A 17,305-nucleotide genomic window follows, 5' to 3' on the forward strand; every position below is an offset into this window, starting at 1 on the left:
TTCTGAATGGTACTCCTAGCTACCACAAAAGTGCTTCCGTTGAGAAGCACCAAAATGATTCTGCATAATACTTACCATTGAATAAAATCGAAATAGATGTTATATCTTTCTTTCTTTTAGAGTCGAGGCATCTTTTGAATGGGTGTATGATACATTTGACAATATTTAAATGTCATCAGGCACATTGATTGTCCACTTAATGCTGAGCAATTATTCTACTAAATGATCCTTAGTGGAAGAATACACAGTGTCACTAAATGGGTCTTGAATAAATGATAATAATTTCACTTGAACCTTTCTTATTTTGTTCATGTTTACTATGTTTATTTTGATGAGCATATCCACCTATCGGACGTGTCCAAGAATTTGCAAAAGCTCTATACCACTTTATTACTGGCACTAATCCTGCAAGAGGAAATACCAGGATGATGTAATCCATCAAAGATTGTTTGCGACTTTTTATCATAGTGTATTTGTATCTCTATGTAACACGTAATTTTGAATTATGCGGACTATGTAGGGTGAGCTGTATATGGGTTCAATAAATAGTTCTTCTTAGAGGTGTGCCAGTATTAATTGTTCTGTTTGTGTCCATGCATTCACATGGTTATAATAAATTTACTTCTTTATCATCTTCGATCTTCTTACCTACAGTTCTGCTTTTGTTTAATTGATAGCGAATGACTATTTATTACTCTATTACTTAGTTCATAATCTACATAGTCGCGACTAATCAACGGGCGCGGCGAAGCTAGGTGCAGGGTGTGGATTGGCGTGGCTTTGACCGCTTGATCGTTGCAGGTGTGCAAGATGGTTGGTGCAGGAAGAAGAGAGGCTGAGTCATCTACTAATGTAAACATGTGTGGGTTGGCGTGGCTTTGACCGCTTGATCGTTGCAGGTGCGCAAGATGGTTGGTGCGGGAAGAAGAGAGGCCGAGTCATCTACTAATGTAAACATTACATCAAATCAGAAGAGCTATCCCCAAGAAGATGACCCACACCCTGCACCTCCTCTCCCACCATTCATCCCCAAGAAGAGCTATCCTCCCTGATGAATCCGCCTAGAAGAATTCATCCAGATCAATACACATACACCTGCCCAGTTTCTAGTTTACTTGTTGTCCAACTTCTTGTGCGTCGTTGCCAACAACAATAGAGCACACGTCACTGCCAACGGCGATGGCTTGTGCATCGCGCAGCCAGCACGGGCCTACCCTATGAACTGTGGGAAGGCGGCGGAGGAGCTGCCCGGGAGCCATCTGGAGGCTGTGAAGTGCATGGTCGAGGAGTACCGTAGGCCGGTGGTGACCATGGAGGGCGCCAGCCTGACCATCGCCATGGTCGCTGCGGTGCCCGCCGGCAGCGACACCAGGGTGGAGCTCGACGAGTCTGCTCGCGGCGGCGTCAAAGAGAGCAGCGACTAGGTCATGAACTGGCAAACGGCACCGACAACTACGGTGTCACCATGGGCTTCGGTGCCACCTCTCACCGGAGGACCAAGAGGGTGGCGCTCTCCAGCGTGAGCTCATCAGGTACGAATTCATTATATTGAACAACTTGGAAATTAGTGATGTGGAACATCGGATAATCAAACAACACGATTGGCTGCTCCTCGCGACCGCGTCGCCCCCGCGGGCCACCGGCCGGGCATCGCCGCCTCCCTCCTCCAGTCCCCACCTCTCCTCTTCCTCCTGCCGCCGTCGCTGGCGCCCGCGGCCGCCCTGGCCCCGGGGTTGCTGGTGGCGGCGCCCCCTGACCTTCCCCTGCTGGTGGCTCTCCGGCACGGAGCGGAGCTGCACCGGGGGGTGCTCCTAGGCAGCGACGGACCGGGTGGCGGCGGGGTTCCCTGGCGGGGCGCGGGCGGGCGGCGTTGTTGGCGGCGGGGTGGCGCAGCGGTGGGTCTTGGCGGCGGCGCTCGGCCCAGATCTGGTCCTGGGCGGGCCGGCGGCGGGGCGGATCCGTGGCGAGACTTCCGGGAGGCGGGGGAACAGCGCTGAGCAGCGTGGTGCTGGCGGCGCCGGCGCCAGCCTGCTGCAGCATGGCCGGCGGGGCTTAGCGGGCCCGTTGCGGGCCTGGCCGGGCAAGGGGTGGCCTGGTTTGCCCCGCTGCCGTGTCCGCACGGCAACCGCGACTGTGCCGGAGGCGCGGGCCTCTCGCACGACGGAGGAGGAGGTGGTTCCCTCCCGCCCGGCCTTGGTGTTGCTGCTCCTGTCGTTGGCTCTTCTCTCCGGTCTTCTTGGCCTCGTGTTGGTGCTCGTAGTGAGACAGCTTGGGTGGCGGCGCAACCGCGATGGCGCATGGTGTTGGGCGGTGGTTTGGCTAGTCGGCTCCGGTTGGGTGGTGGGGTTGGTGTGCGGGAGAAATCCTTGCCGGTTCGGCCGGCTCCGATGCGGTGACACCGACGGGTGCCACCATTCCTTCTTGGAGGGTGTCGGTGGTAGCCATCCTCCACTTCCCTCCGCGTATCGGGGGAAACCCTAGGACTCGTCCGGGCGGTAGCGTCGTCGGCGTCGCATTTCTTCTTGAAGGTGTCGCTTGGTACACGGCAGATCGGAGTCTCGGGCGGTGGTGGTTTGTCTCCGAAGGGCGCAGCGGTGGCGGTTCATTCATGCTTTGTCGAGCTGCCGTTATTGGCATTTATTTCTTCTTTTCTTTTGGGCTTGATGTGCTGCTCGCCCCAACAATGCTATGTGTATGGTGTTTGTTGCTTTGCAATACAAAGCGGGGGAAAACCTTTTTCGGTAAATTAGTGATGTCTTTGGGTTAGACATGAAAGCCTTATTTGTTTTGCCTATTTTTGTCTCTTCATCAAATTTCTTAACGTTGGAGCCTTTGGCACCGGGGGCCATGGCCACGTTCTACCAGCTGCTGCAACGAGGGCGGTGATACTCATCTGCGTCAACACTCTGCTCCAGGGGTACTCCGGCATTTGCTTCGAGATACTCGGGACGGTCGCTAAACTTCTCAACACCAACGTCACGCCATGTATGTCGCTCCGGGGCACGATCACCGTGTCTGGTGACCTCGTCCCGCTTTATTATACCGCGGGCCTGGTGACCGGCCGGGCAAACTTCGTGGCCACGGCTCCAGACGGCAGCAAGGTTAATGCCGCCGAGGCATTCAAGATAGCCAGCATCGAGCATGCCTTCTTTCAGCTGCAGCCCAAGGAAGGGCTTGCAATGTGAACGGCACGGCTGCTGGCATTGGGCTCGCGTCCATGGTTCTTTTCGAGGCTAACATCCTCGCCGTCCTTGCCGAGGTTCGGTCGGCCGTCTTCTGTGAGGTCATGAACGGCAAGCCAGAGTACACCGACCACTTGACCCACAAGCTAAAGCACCACCCCGGGAAAATTGAGGCCGCCGCCATCATGGAGCACATCATGGAAGGCAGCTCCTACATGGCACTCGCGAAGAAGCTCCGCGAGCTTGACACATTGATGAAGCCAAAGCAAGATAGGTACGCGCCACAAGGCTCGCCACTGCCGCGGTCGGCAAGCTCATGTTTGTGCAGTTCTCGGAGCTGGTTAACGACTTCTACAACAACGGTTTGCCTTCAAACCTCTCTAGTGGCCGCAACCCAAGCTTGGAATATGGCCTCAAGGGTGCTGAGATAGCCATGGCCTCATACTGCTCCGAGCTCCAGTTCCTAGGCAATCCGGTGACCAACCATGTCCAGAGCTCGGAGCAACACAATCAAGTGGTCAACTCTCTCGGTCTCATCTCTGCAGGAAGACTGCCGAGGCCTTTGTCATATTGAAGCTCATGTCGTCAACATTCTTGGTCGCCTTGTGCCAGGCCATAGATATCTGCCACCTCGAGGAGAATGTCTTTTTTCGAGAGCATGCAAAGCGCGTGCCTTAACTTTAAGAACCGTATCACCGATTGTCAAAGAACGCCGTGAAGAGTTGTGTAAAGACAGTGGCTAGGAAGACATTGAGCACCAGCAACAACGGCCATCTCCACAATGCGCGCTTCTGCAAGAAGGACCTGCTGCTCACCATCGATCGCGAGGCAGTGTTCACGTTGCAGTGCCAAATACCCGCTGATGCAGAAGATGCGTGCAGTTCTCGTGGAGCATGCCCTGGCCAATGGCGATGCCGAGCGCGACGTCGAGACGTCGGTATTTGCCGAGCTTGCCACATTCGAGCAGTGCTGCCGAGGGAGGTTGAGGCTGCCCGGAGTGCCGTGGAAAACGGCACCGCGACCCAGCAGAACCGTGTCACCGAATGCCGGTCATACCTGCTATACCGGTTCGTGCGCGAGGAGCTTGGGATTGTGTACTTGACTAGGGAGAAGACACAGTCTCCTGGTGAAGAGGTGGACAAGGTGTTCATCACCATGAATCAGGGCAGACATATCGACGTGCTGCTCGAGTGCCTCAAGTAGTGGAACGGTGAGCCACTGCCTCTCTGCTAAATAGAGGATCAAGAAATTGAAGAGAAGACAGTGTGCTTCAGATTTCAGAAGGTTATGGGTCTTATTCTCTGATAAGTGATAATAATAAAATTTCATTGTAACATTATTATAGAGCTGCCATGTTGTTGCCAAAATATGCAACGGTATAGTTGTACAGCTTCTTTGATGTATAGTTAAATGGCTATGGCGTACCACAAATATTCTTTATTAATGTACTGGTTCCTTTTTTGAGCTCTATGGTCTGGTGAATCGCCTATTGTTTGCATGTCATTGCCATACTGTGAGGACTGAGGAGTGAGGTGATGCAGAAATATAGCTTGCTATGATTTTCCGGCTATCAGAAAGGTTTTTTTCAGAAAAAATGCGTCTACAAAGTCAGCTGTCTGTGGTGTCTCTTTATTGCAACTACTTGCTAGTTAAATCAACACTAAGCGATGGCTTCCCTGAATTCTTTTGGACTTGTCTCTCTGTTCCTCATTGGTCATTAGTCAGTCTCCTCTCTTCTCGTTTTTAAGCCTTGTATAAGAATCTGCTAGTTTATAATAACAGAAACCGGAGGGCCCAAGGAGAGTTCTAAATCAATACACGAAACGTATGACCAGGAATACGCTCAGTCCATAGATGATTCATATATAAATAGATAATCACATTGATGTTGCAATCTTGTCGTTGTTATCGTGCTTGACAACTCCAAGTCTCCATCCAATCTAATAGCAGTATATAAATGACAGAATGAAGTAAAACAGAAGAAACAAAATCAATCTTCTTGTATTTTATTTGCATAGCCGATAGCGCACAGGGATTCTAGGGTCCCAGTGATCACAAAATGATGTTGTAATTCCTGTATTATCGCACTTAATTATGACTCTTAACAGTCAAAGAATATAGTAAATGAACAAAACCACAGAAAACATACATTTCTTGGAATTAGCATAGCACAGTTGGCATGGGTCGTAGCCCAGTCAAAAGTAGGCAAAATAAAACCTTCATAGAGACCAGATAATCATACGAAATGTTAGAGAATATGTTTCCGTAGCATCTCAAACTCCTTTCCTTCTCCTACTCAAACTCCTTGTAATCTTTCTTGTACTCTGAGCTTGGCTTCGGCCTCATCAATATAAACAGAACCGTGGCTCCCCTCGAGGGAGTAGGGAACGCTCATTATCTTTCATGGTATCAGAGCCACCTCTTCTCCTACATCTAGCCACAAATCAAAATCCTAGAACCACATATCGCCGTATCCATGGCTTCTTCGTCCGGCGTCGGCCTCAACCTCGAATCGCCGCCATCTGAGAAGCTAGCAAGAGGAAACTTCATCCTCTGGAAGACCCAGGTGCTCCCAGCCCTGCGAGGTGCGCAGGTAACCGGGCTCCTGGACAACTCTGACGTCGCTCCACCCAAGACTGTGGAGGTCACGAAGGCGGACAAGACGACGGCTCTCGAGCCGAACCCTCTGTACGGGCCCTGGATCGCCAAAGACCAGCAGGTCCTGTCATATCTTCTCAATTCCATGTCTCCAGAAATCCTTGCGCAAGTCGTCGGGAAGGACTCCACCTATGAGCTCTGGACGACGGTGAACAATCTCTTCGCCTCGCAATCACAGTCCCGGATCACCAATCTAAGGATCGCGATCACCAACACCAAGAAGGGCACAATGTCGAGCTCGGCATATATGGCGAAGATGAAGAGCCTTGGGGATGAACTAGCTGCCGCTGGTCGTCCCGTCTCTGATCCGGAGATGGTGGACTACATACTCGCAGGACTCGACCGCGACTACGACTCCGTGGTGGCGGCGATCGGCCCTGTCAAGAACACAATCACCGCCGATGACCTCTTCGCTCAGATCTCCGCCTTTGATCAGAGGATGGAGATGCTGGGAGACTCGTCTTCAGGCGGCTTTCATTCATCTGCCAACACCATCTACAGAGGCCGCAGCCAGTCCCGTGGCAGATCCCGTGGGCGAGGAGGAAGAGGGCGCGGCCGCGGTGACCGCGGTGACCGCGGTGACCGCCAGCCTTCTCCTGCAAATAGAGGCGGCGGATTCAGGGGACGCCCTCGACAGCAACAGCAACAGCAGGTATGCGAGCAGCAGCATGACTATCCTGAGTGCCAGATATGCTATAGACATCATCCAGGAGGTGCACGTGTCTGCTGGTGGCGCTATGAAGAGAATGATCAAGAAGAGAAGGAAGTGCATGCTGTCTCCTATGGCGTGGACACTAATTGGTACGCAAACAGTGCAGCAACAAATCACATCACAGGTGAACTTGACAAGCTGACAGTACGGGAGAAATACAACGGAGGCGACCAAATTCGCACGGCAAGCGGTTCTGGTATGAATATCACCCACATTGGTAGTTCAATTGTTCAAAACCCCATGAAAAATTTGCACCTTAAAGATGTCTTGCATGTTCCTCAAACTTCCAAAAATCTTGTTTCTGTTCATCGATTCACCCTTGATAATAATGTTCTTATAGAATTCTATCCTTACTTTTTCTTGGTTAAGGATTCGAGCACAAGGAGAATCATTCTTAGAGGACGGTGCGTGGGAGGCCTCTATCCACTCATATCATCATCATCATCTTCTGGTCCAATAAACAAGCAAATATTGTCACCAAGCCATCATCATCAAGGTGGCATAGTCGATTAGGTCATCCATCTTCAGTCATAGTTAAATATGTTCTTAGCAAAAATAAACTCTCTTATGAGAATAGTGTTGAGTCAGTTTGTGATCCGTGTCAACAAGCAAAAAGTCATCAATTACCCTATCCCATCTCTACTAGTGTGTCTACTGCTCCTCTACAACTTATATTTTCAGATGTATGGGGGCCAGCCCCTACTTCAGTTGGGAGATTTTCTTACTATGTAAGCTTTATTGATGACTATAGTAAATTTACTTGGATTTACTTGTTAAAGAAACGGTCTGATGTATTCCAAGTCTTCATCAATTTTCAAAACCTTGTTGAACGCAAACTGAACTCCAAGATCATTGCTATGCAAAGTGACTGGGGTGGTGAGTATGAAAAATTGAACTCTTTCTTCCAAAAACTTGGTATTTCACATCATGTTTCTTGCCCTCATGCTCACCAACAAAACGGGTCTGCTGAAAGAAAGCACCGTCACATAGTTGATATGGGGCTAGCATTGCTAGCAAATGCATCCATGCCACTCAAATTCTGGGATGAAGCATTCTTAACCGCTACATATCTTATCAATTTGCTTCCTAGTAAAGTCATCAAATTTGAAACACCCATTACACGACTCCTCGGTGTCACACCCAACTACACATCTCTTCGTGTTTTTGGTTGTGCATGTTGGCCCAACCTCAGACCCTACAACACACGCAAACTCGCTTTTGGCTCCAAAAAGTGTGTCTTCTTAGGCTATAGTCCCATGCATAAAGGAGTTAAATGTCTAGATGTTCCTACTGGTAGGGTCTACATATCCAGAGATGTAGTTTTTAATGAGTCTGTGTTCCCTTTTGCTTCCCTTCATCCCAATGCTGGTGCACTTCTCCGCAAGGAAATCCTTCTTCTTCCTCCACATCTTCGGTCTTTTGATCATGGGGGCGACAGTTGTACTAACCAAAGTGATGATATTCCTGCTGGTATTGGTTCTTCTCTGTTGCCTGTGCAGGTCCCTGGTGAAAACGGCGCTCAAAATGATCAAAAATTCGAAAATCAAGCTCAAGATCATCTTATATTTCATGCTGAGGAAGGAGACGAACCTGGCACAGACGACGAAGCTGATCCAGTGGCGCCCGCAACTCCTGTTCGCGCGCAGACCTCGGATCCCGCGGCCAAATCAGCCTCGGATCGTGCTCCCACCAACCACAGCGCTGATTCAGCAGCAGGCAGGACCAGCCGCGGGGTTGGCTGCGGGGCCGAATCCGCCTCGCCCAGCGCGCGCCACTCCCACGCCGCCAACTCAGCAGCAGGCGGGACCAGCCGCGGGGTCGGCTGCGGGGCCGAATCCGCCTCGCCCAGCGCGCGCCACTCCCACGCCGCCACCTCAGCAGCAGGCGGGACCAGCCGTGGGGCCGAATATCCCTCGCCCAGCGTGCGCCTGCAATCGCGGTCGGGCGGTCGATCCGTTGTGCCGGCTCGGGCGGCTGGCACCTGTGTGGCGGACACACAGGCGGCCACACCAACGGCTACAGGATCCTCTGTGCAGGTGGCGCCAGATTCGCCTGTGTCATCACATGCAGCTTCCTCGGGATCTTCTGCGGCGAGTGCTCCTGTGGTCCATCCAGCAGTTCCTTCACGAGTTATGACTCGATTACAGAAAGGTATACGAAATCCTAAAATAAGAAAAGATGGGACTATACCGTATGGAATGTTGTGTATTTCAGGAGAACCAACAACATTGAATAGTGCACTTAATGATCCTAAGTGGAAGAAGGCAATGGATGAGGAATATTCTGCACTTATGAGGAACAAGACATGGCATCTTGTGCCAAATCAGAAAGGTAAAAATATCATCGATTGCAAATGGGTTTACAGAATTAAAAAGAAGGCAGATGGCTCCATTGACAGGTACAAAGCACGTCTCGTTGCAAAGGGTTTTAAACAACGTTATGGTATTGATTATGAGGATACTTTCAGTCCCGTTGTTAAAGCTGCAACTATCAGACTTGTGCTAGCCATTGCTGTATCCAAGGGTTGGAGTCTACGACAGCTAGATGTACAGAATGCGTTTTTGCATGGCATTCTAGAAGAGGAAGTGTTTATGAGACAACCACCTGGTTATGAGGACAAGAAGTCACCACATTATGTTTGCAAGCTTGACAAGGCACTCTATGGTTTAAAACAAGCACCCAGAGCATGGTACTCCAGATTGAGCTTACAGTTGAAATATCTTGGTTTCATTGCCTCCAAAGCTGATACATCTTTGTTTATCTATAACAAGGCTGGAGTAGTCATTTTTGTGCTTATATATGTTGATGATATCATAGTTGCAAGTTCTTCACAAAATGCTACTAATGCACTTCTGCATGATTTGAGCTCAGAGTTTGCCTTGAAAGACCTAGGTGATTTGCATTTCTTCCTAGGCATTGAGGTCAAGAAAACTCAAGATGGAATTGTGTTAAATCAGGAGAAATATATCTCTGATCTCACTGCATCCTGCCCAGTCAGCATCAGAGAATGCACTCACAAGAGAGGAATTAGACCGTTTGAAATGGAGTCCTATTCCCATAGTATGCTTTACATATCTCACAATTCTCTTGACAGCTGACCAACCTTGTTGACAGCAAATGAGATATCTGGACGTGTGAGAGTTAAATATTGTAATGCTCCCACAGTACTCCTATACCTTGTACTTTCCTCCTCCTGAAGTGGCACACCTTCATATGCTGAAAGTTTTTCTGAGGAAGACAAAGGTGTAGGAACTGGCTTGCAATTCTTCATCCCCATGCGAGACAAAAGATCAGCTGGAGGCTTTGCAGTATTTTTTGGGTCTAACCTTATTTCTTGGAGTGCTAGAAAGCAAGCCACCGTGTCACGGTCAAGCACAGAAGCTGAATATAAGTCCTTGGCAAATGCAACTGCAGAAATCATTTGGGTTGAATCACTTCTTGAGGAATTGGGAATCAAGAAGAATCGTATCTCATGTTTATGGTGTGATAACTTGGGAGCAACATATTTGTCTGCTAATCCTGTGTTTCATGCAAGGACAAAGCACATCGAAATTGATTTTCACTTTGTGCGAGAAAGGGTTGCAGCCAAAAAACTTGAGATACGGTTTATTCCCTCCAAGGATCAAGTAGCAGACGGCTTTACAAAGGCATTGCCATCAAGACCATTTGAGGAGTTCAAGAGTAATCTTAATCTAGGATAGTTAAGATTAAGGGAGGGTGTTAGAGAATATGTTTCCGTAGCATCTCAAACTCTTTTCCTTCTCCTACTCAAACTCCTTGTAATCTTTCTTGTACTCCAAGCTTGGCTTCGGCCTCATCAATATAAACAGAACCGTGGCTCCCCTCCAGGGAGTAGGGAACGCTCATTATCTTTCACGAAAGACATAACTGATACACGGTTCACAAACAAAGGAACAAGTACCGATTGACCTGAAACAAGAATGACAGTATAGCTAGGTAGAGTTGGCTTTTTATCTAATTAACTTAATTCAGCTTCCTTGTCTCTCCTTGGTGATTCTTCATGACGCCAGGGCGGTGTCTCCTACGCCCTGGTGGATGCAAAGGAGCATAGTCTTTCTCTTCGTCGTAGTCCTCGTCGACCTCCACCTCATAGGTGACTATGCCCTTGGCCTCCAGCTGTTGCGCGTAGTCTTTCTGCAGCTCTAGCATCTCACGTTCATTGCTGTCCGCGACCTGGGCTGTGTCGGCCTTCATCATGTAATAGCTTGCCGCCATCTCTGGGAACATTCTGATCATATCTGCTGGCAACTCTACCGTGTAGGGTTTCGGCTTATAACTCATCACATATTTCACCTCGCTCGCTGGCACCACACGCAAGATCTTCTTCTTCTTCTTCTTCTTGGTCGTCGTCGTCTCTGCGGCGGTTGCGCCCGGCTTCACTGCCGACGGCTCCTCGTCGTTAGCCGCCGTGTTTTCCGGAACCTGCAATCCAGCACCTTCTCGGAAGAAAAGGAACTTGGGCTTGTTGCCATTGGGATCTCTCGCGGCGCAGCTGATCGATTCGGCTGTTTGGATGCAAAACCAGCCGGGCGGGTCTTGATGCCTGTTTATAGTATACACAAGGCGAACGAGTCCTTGTAGGACTCCAAATTTAATTTGTATAGGTGCGCAAGTAAGAGTATGATTCGATTTAATTGACTCCAAATTTGCACGCTTCCATATTCGGGTTTTTTTTTCTTGGCACGCTTCCATATTTTTACCTAACCTTTACCTCTTTACCTACTAATAAATCAGCTAATGCTTCTGGTCGTCCGTCATCGGCATTTTTACATAAAACCCCTTGACTTTTATGAAAATAAACCCGCAGTCCAGTAAATAAGTGGGGAAAACGTTTCGTGTGTCTGCCCCACGGACGCGCTTGAAAAAGAAAAAGAAAAAGAAAAACCCACCCCCGAGTCGAGCGACTGCGTCTCCCACCCCATCTGAATCCGCTGCCTCGCCGCCGCCGGCCCGCATCCTCCGCCGCGCCGTGCTGCCGTCCTCCCCGCACCCCGGCCTGCCTCCTCTCCGCCGCGCCCTCCTCCCCGCTCCGTGCTGCCGTCCTCCCCGCACCCCGGCCTGCCTCCTCTCCGCCGCGCCCTCCTCCCCGCGCTGTCCAAGTCCTCGCGTGGTTCGCCGACGCCGAGGCCCAGGCCGCCGCGCTCCGGGCCTGCACCGGCGGGCTCGAGCACGCGCCGCCGACCGCGACGGGCTGCTCAACACGCTCCGCGCCGCCACGGTAAACGGCCGGGAGGAGGAGGAGGACGCGCAGGAGGCAGGGCGGTGTCAGAATCGCGCGCGTTGGATCCGGCCGATGGTTACGGCGACACGGACGCGGATGCTCTGGCCGCGGCCGCCGCGCTCTATGCCCTGCCCCTACTTGCCGAGCCCTGCCTCTCCGGATCTCCAGCCATGTATGCTGCTAGGGACCTTGCAGGTCCATGCTCGTCGGCGAGGGGGAGCGCAGACAGCAGCCTAGCCCGTCACCGTTAGTAACATGGCAGTAGGCCTCCTCTCCCCTTCTCAGTTTACAGCAGCATGCCACACTCTCAGGCTCCTGTCCCCCGTCGTTAGCACACCGATTCAGAGGCAGAGGCTGACTTGCAGCTCGTGGACAAAGAGGAGGAAGCCTAAGATCAATCTCAAAAGTTGTTATCATTGTTCTCAGCCAACGATGCATAGGGGAATTGTTTGCTCATCTATGTGTTAAAATCTGGACCTCTTCATCAATGACTTCAATAAGGATGAGATCAAGCTGCGTCTGCTGCTCTGTCCACCACAACAATTTTGGAATGCATTAACTTTTATCTGCCCAGGTTGAATCCTTCATTCCTCATTCTCATCCTAATTTCTTGATGTTGGGCAAGACACTCCAGATGAGTTGCTAACATCAAAAGGCTTCAGTTCTAACTAGAAGAAATTTTGCTTAGGAATATTTTATCAGTTTTGTGGTCAATTAATCAACTGGTGTTACAATAAAAGCAAGAAAGTGATGCAAGTTCTTTGGGATATATGCACTGGAAAATATATGAACACTGTTGGCCCAAAATCACAGGGGCCCACTAAATTGTTGGCCATTTGGCCTCATGATTTTAATGATAATCGTTCTACCATGAATTTTGTCTTCCGCTAGCATTTCAACAGTACTGTGTGCTGTAGCAGTATACATATGAAAGAGTTTCCTCCTATGCCATGGATCCGGTGTAGCGCTCCAGTGAGAAATAATCAATGGTGTACTTATCCCCTTTACATGTTCTTTATTTACATTTTTTACATTGAATTCTAAGCTAAGTGCTTAGTCTTTTGTTACTTGCAGCCTTGCAGGCAGGAACATGAGCATTCATATCTGGGAGTTCCGAAGAAGGCGTTGACCCCATTATATATATTGCTGCTCTCTGCCAGAAACCAAACAAATAACACTTCTATGATGCTGCTCACTGATTGATACTAAATACGAGTATATGGCTTGTTCTCGAGGATAGTTATCACTTTTTGATTCATATGGAATTTGAGGATATGGATGACACTGGTTTGTTTCTTTCACTACTAAAATTCTGTCCACCATTAGCTTACGGGCAATGTTCCAGATCCACGCGAACATGCCCGAGTAAATGCTCTTTATGATTCCATGTTCTTATGTAATAAGACTTGATGTGTTTTATCTTCCAATAATTCAGACACGGGCCTTCCACAACTTGATACAAGCTGCTGACAAGAGTTAGAGGGTTAGGTTTGATATTATTATTTGTTGTATGACTATTTGTTCTCATTATGGCACACCTTATTTATCTTTTATTCAGTTACATAGCTTGCATGTATTACTTGAAACATAATTATACTGTGTACATTTAGTGGATACTATTGTTGAGTAAAAACGAAATTCGAACTTCAAATTACATACTGGATTTAGATTGTTTCCTTAGAAACCAAGAGTTCTTTTTTTGATGAAACTGCCAGATTGGCTTTTCATTCATGAAGAAGGGGTGTAGTACAAGGTGTTTCTCAAAAATACAGGGTAGTAGAGCTGCATACGAACTGTATGCAGGAAACATACAGTGGAACATAACTGAAGCATCTCTAATCTGTCTCCCTTGGTTTTTGAATCAGCTGGTTAAAACCCAAGATATCATTTGCGGTTCCCAGTAGTTGTTTACTAGAGGTATCCACGATCCTTTAGAAATTAGAAGTGATAAGAAAAAAAAGTGGAACTGAACTGAAGCTATTTCTGTTAGTATTGTCTACGTCTCCTTGACCTTTCACGGGAATCTGATGTAACCATCCTGCAACCTGCAAATACTATAGATGATATGCAGAGAAGATTTCAATATTACTTATTACTGCCTTAGTACCATGCCTTTCTTCTCTACATAAATCATTTATAAAGCTGTAGGAGGAGCTCAGCTTACATATATGAATATCCGACTAATTGCCTTACCACTAATTAGTTGCCACACTGCAACTACTGACAGTGGATACTGACATCTTATTCTCTTGGTAGAGTTCAAAACAACATGAATCAAGCTGATGAAATTCAGTTGTATTTTTTTCTTTTCCGACCATGTAGTTTTTTTAACTGCTCTGAAGGTCCTCTCATATATAATTAAGCTCACACACAAATGTCCTTGTACGTACTATAGAATCATATAGCTGACAATATTGAACTTTTCTATTGTAATAAGAATATCAAGCATTATTTTGTCATTGGTGTTTCAGTTTGTCGGTTACAGGTATATCATTCCAATATTCATACTATAGAAGTTGTTGTCAGGGAGTGCGAGAGGGGTAGCAGAGTGGCCAGTGAGGGGAGCACCATCACGGGAGCTGTGTTAATAGAAGGCAACGTCGAGAAGATGTCGACAACCTCCGTGGATGAGCGGTGGTTGTGAGAGTTTGCCAAGGAAGGCCTACTCGATCATGGAGTGGCTATCGCTGCAAAAGGCGATGCTAGCAACAGAGACAGCCATCCATTTGTGCCACCATCAATAACAACGTTGTAACAAGCATGGCTCTGCACTGGTGAGTAGAACTTTCTCCAAATCCAATCGAACTATTGGATTAAGACGTTCTAAAATTTATTGCCTGACTGCCTCATCTGTGTCCATATCTCTGTTGGGAATTTGCAGGTTGCTGAAGCAGTAGAGTGGCTTATGTCATGTAGGCAACTGGTGGCTACAAGGATCCGTACGTAAACATGGTATGTGAAATTTGTGCTACACAGGAATGGAAATGCCAATTTACAAAATATAATATGCATGTTTGGTTGATGATTACTTGGGGTAGCCGAATAGAACTTGGAACCAGTATAACTTAAGTGTGGCTATGAAAATTTTAGATGGAGTTGGTGGTTTGGTACCTATTGGAGTAACAAATTCCAGTTACCCAGTAGAAAGCAAGGTGAATCGGAAATCAATTATTAAATCTGCTTTATAGGCTTTGCTAAAGAGAGAAACTGAGAGCTACTAATATCCTGGTTTCATTAAAGCTTATTAGCGTCTTGAATCCCTGTAAAGTAGCATTGTGCATTGCTATTGGATGACGCTGTGGGTTGTGGGCGTAGAGTGGAGGTTGCATCACATGCTCAACGTTGTGTCAAAGGACTTGCATGGGCCACAGGGATGTTGTGGTGTTCATAGTGGGCAACGTTTGTTTTCATGTAAGTTATGGTCGATGTAAGATAGGTAGTGGATGGGCATGTCATAAGTTTTTTCTCCCGTTGCAACGCACGGGCATATTTCCTAGTAATAATAAAGCAAATTCGGTTTCTTTCGTCCGTCATGGCATTTTTCAGAAAAAGTCCCTCTATTTCAGAGAATTCAACCCGCAGTCCTATTTTAAGTCAAAACGAATCGTTTTTTTCGTATTTTACACAAAAGTCCTTGTGTTTTTTTGAAATCAACCCGCCGTCCAGATTTAAGTCACATCCGAACCGTTATTTTACGTTTTTTGAAAACCCCCTGATGTTTTAGGTAATTCATCCGTGGATCATATTTAAGTCAAACAAATACTTTTTTAAATCATCCATATCTTTTAAACCGTAACTCCGATTTGAACATGTTATATATGAAATTTGATTAGAAAAATATGTCGAATATGAATATGAGATTATTTTTACCTATTAAGATATTATTTTGGAATATACTTAAATCAAACAAATGATTTTCTAAATTACCCGTATCTTTTAAACCGTAACTTCGATTTTAACATATTATATATGAAATTTTAATATAAAAATGTGTGGAATCTAAATATGATGTTAATTTTACCTGTTAAATATTTTTAAAATGTTGTTTTGAAAGAAAACCTATAATTTCTAGCGCAAGATCCGTTTTTCTTTCGTTCTGGCGGTGATCCGGATTGCAAATAAACACCCCACTATAACCATATAGGCAAAAGAAAACATCAATAACTACACATGCATACCTCTGAAAAATGTTGCAGGGAAAAACAGATTTCTCATCGCGAGAATGAGAGAAAGAGAGAGAGAGAGAGGGGAGGGGAGGAGAGAGGGAGAGAGAAACGTCTTAGGATTAACCATATTCAAACACGTTTTTTGTTATTTTGTGTGAACACCGAGGCCATCGCCGGTGAGGGTGAGAAGGAGGATAAGCAGCAACACAAATATGATGCCTCGCAAATATAAAGGAGATGGACCTATTGAGTGATGGTTGTTGGGTTAAGAGTATGTGTTATGTTTTTTCTTCCGTTGCTACGTACGAGCTCTTTTGCTAGTCATACAAAAAAGTTCACAAAAACCATTAGAACGGACAAAACTAACGGGATTCCATCCAGCGGACGTCATGGGAAAATCCTACTAGTTCGTACAAGGTTCGTAATAAAACAAAAAGGTACAGAGCGTACACCTACCATTACTTGGGTAAAGGCCGGCCCATTTTAACGTACAGCCGATTCTGGTTTTCAGAATTTCCATCGTTTTTCTGAAGCTTGCACCGGTTTGGGATACTTAAAGGCTGGCTTTTCTTTTCTGGAATTTACTATATGGCTATATGACCCTCTTTGCGTCAAACTGTCCACGTAACCCATACATCGATACGGGATGCAATAACTTGGTAGTTAGATCGGATAATATCACAGTGATGGATGCACTTAGACTCAATGAAGATTATTCTATGGTGGCAGCATCGATTCTTGATGAATGTCATAGTTATCTAATAAATTTCGGGAGGTTTACTATTGAGCATTGTATTAGAGAGTCAAATTATCTAGCTCATGAGCTGGCTAGATGGGTCGTGCTAATAATCCATCTTGTTGGATTGATGCCTCGCCTGATTTCATTGTAAGTCTGCTGGCAGACAATATATCCATCCTTTGATTAATAAAGTAAGCTTTCCCGTCAAAAAAACTGTCCACGTAACGCATACAGCGATGACACCTAAGCTAACGACTGGGACGACCCATCAGAGCTAGCTAACGTGTAGATTTGCATCCGGTTTTCTGAACCTTCTGGAAGGTTCCAGCCCTGGTCTTTATTGGTTTTAGGAACCTTCTAGAGTTTCCGAACCGGGTTTTTTGTTTTTGACTGGTTTTCTGTTTCTTTTTATTTTTTTTATTTTCCGTATTTATTATTTTAGTTTGTTTTTCTTCTTTTTTTCTTTATGTGCCTGTTCAAAAATTCACAACTTCTAAAAAATTATTTGGGATTCAAAAAATGTTTGCATTTTCAAAAAAAATCACAATTCTTTTTCAAAGATCATGTTTCCGAAATTTCTTTGGTAGTTTGCAAAAATGTTCTTGT

The 17,305-nt window shown here is 46.9% G+C and overlaps 1 pseudogene; it reads left to right on the forward strand.

Annotated features, from left to right (window-relative positions):
• The first annotated feature begins 1,217 nt into the window (after positions 1–1,217).
• LOC119300438 lies at positions 1,218–4,415 on the forward strand (annotated as a pseudogene).
• Positions 4,416–17,305: the final 12,890 nt, after the last annotated feature.

This window comes from Triticum dicoccoides, chromosome 1B, assembly GCF_002162155.2.
Source record: "Triticum dicoccoides isolate Atlit2015 ecotype Zavitan chromosome 1B, WEW_v2.0, whole genome shotgun sequence".
Classification (NCBI taxonomy): domain Eukaryota; kingdom Viridiplantae; phylum Streptophyta; class Magnoliopsida; order Poales; family Poaceae; genus Triticum; species Triticum dicoccoides.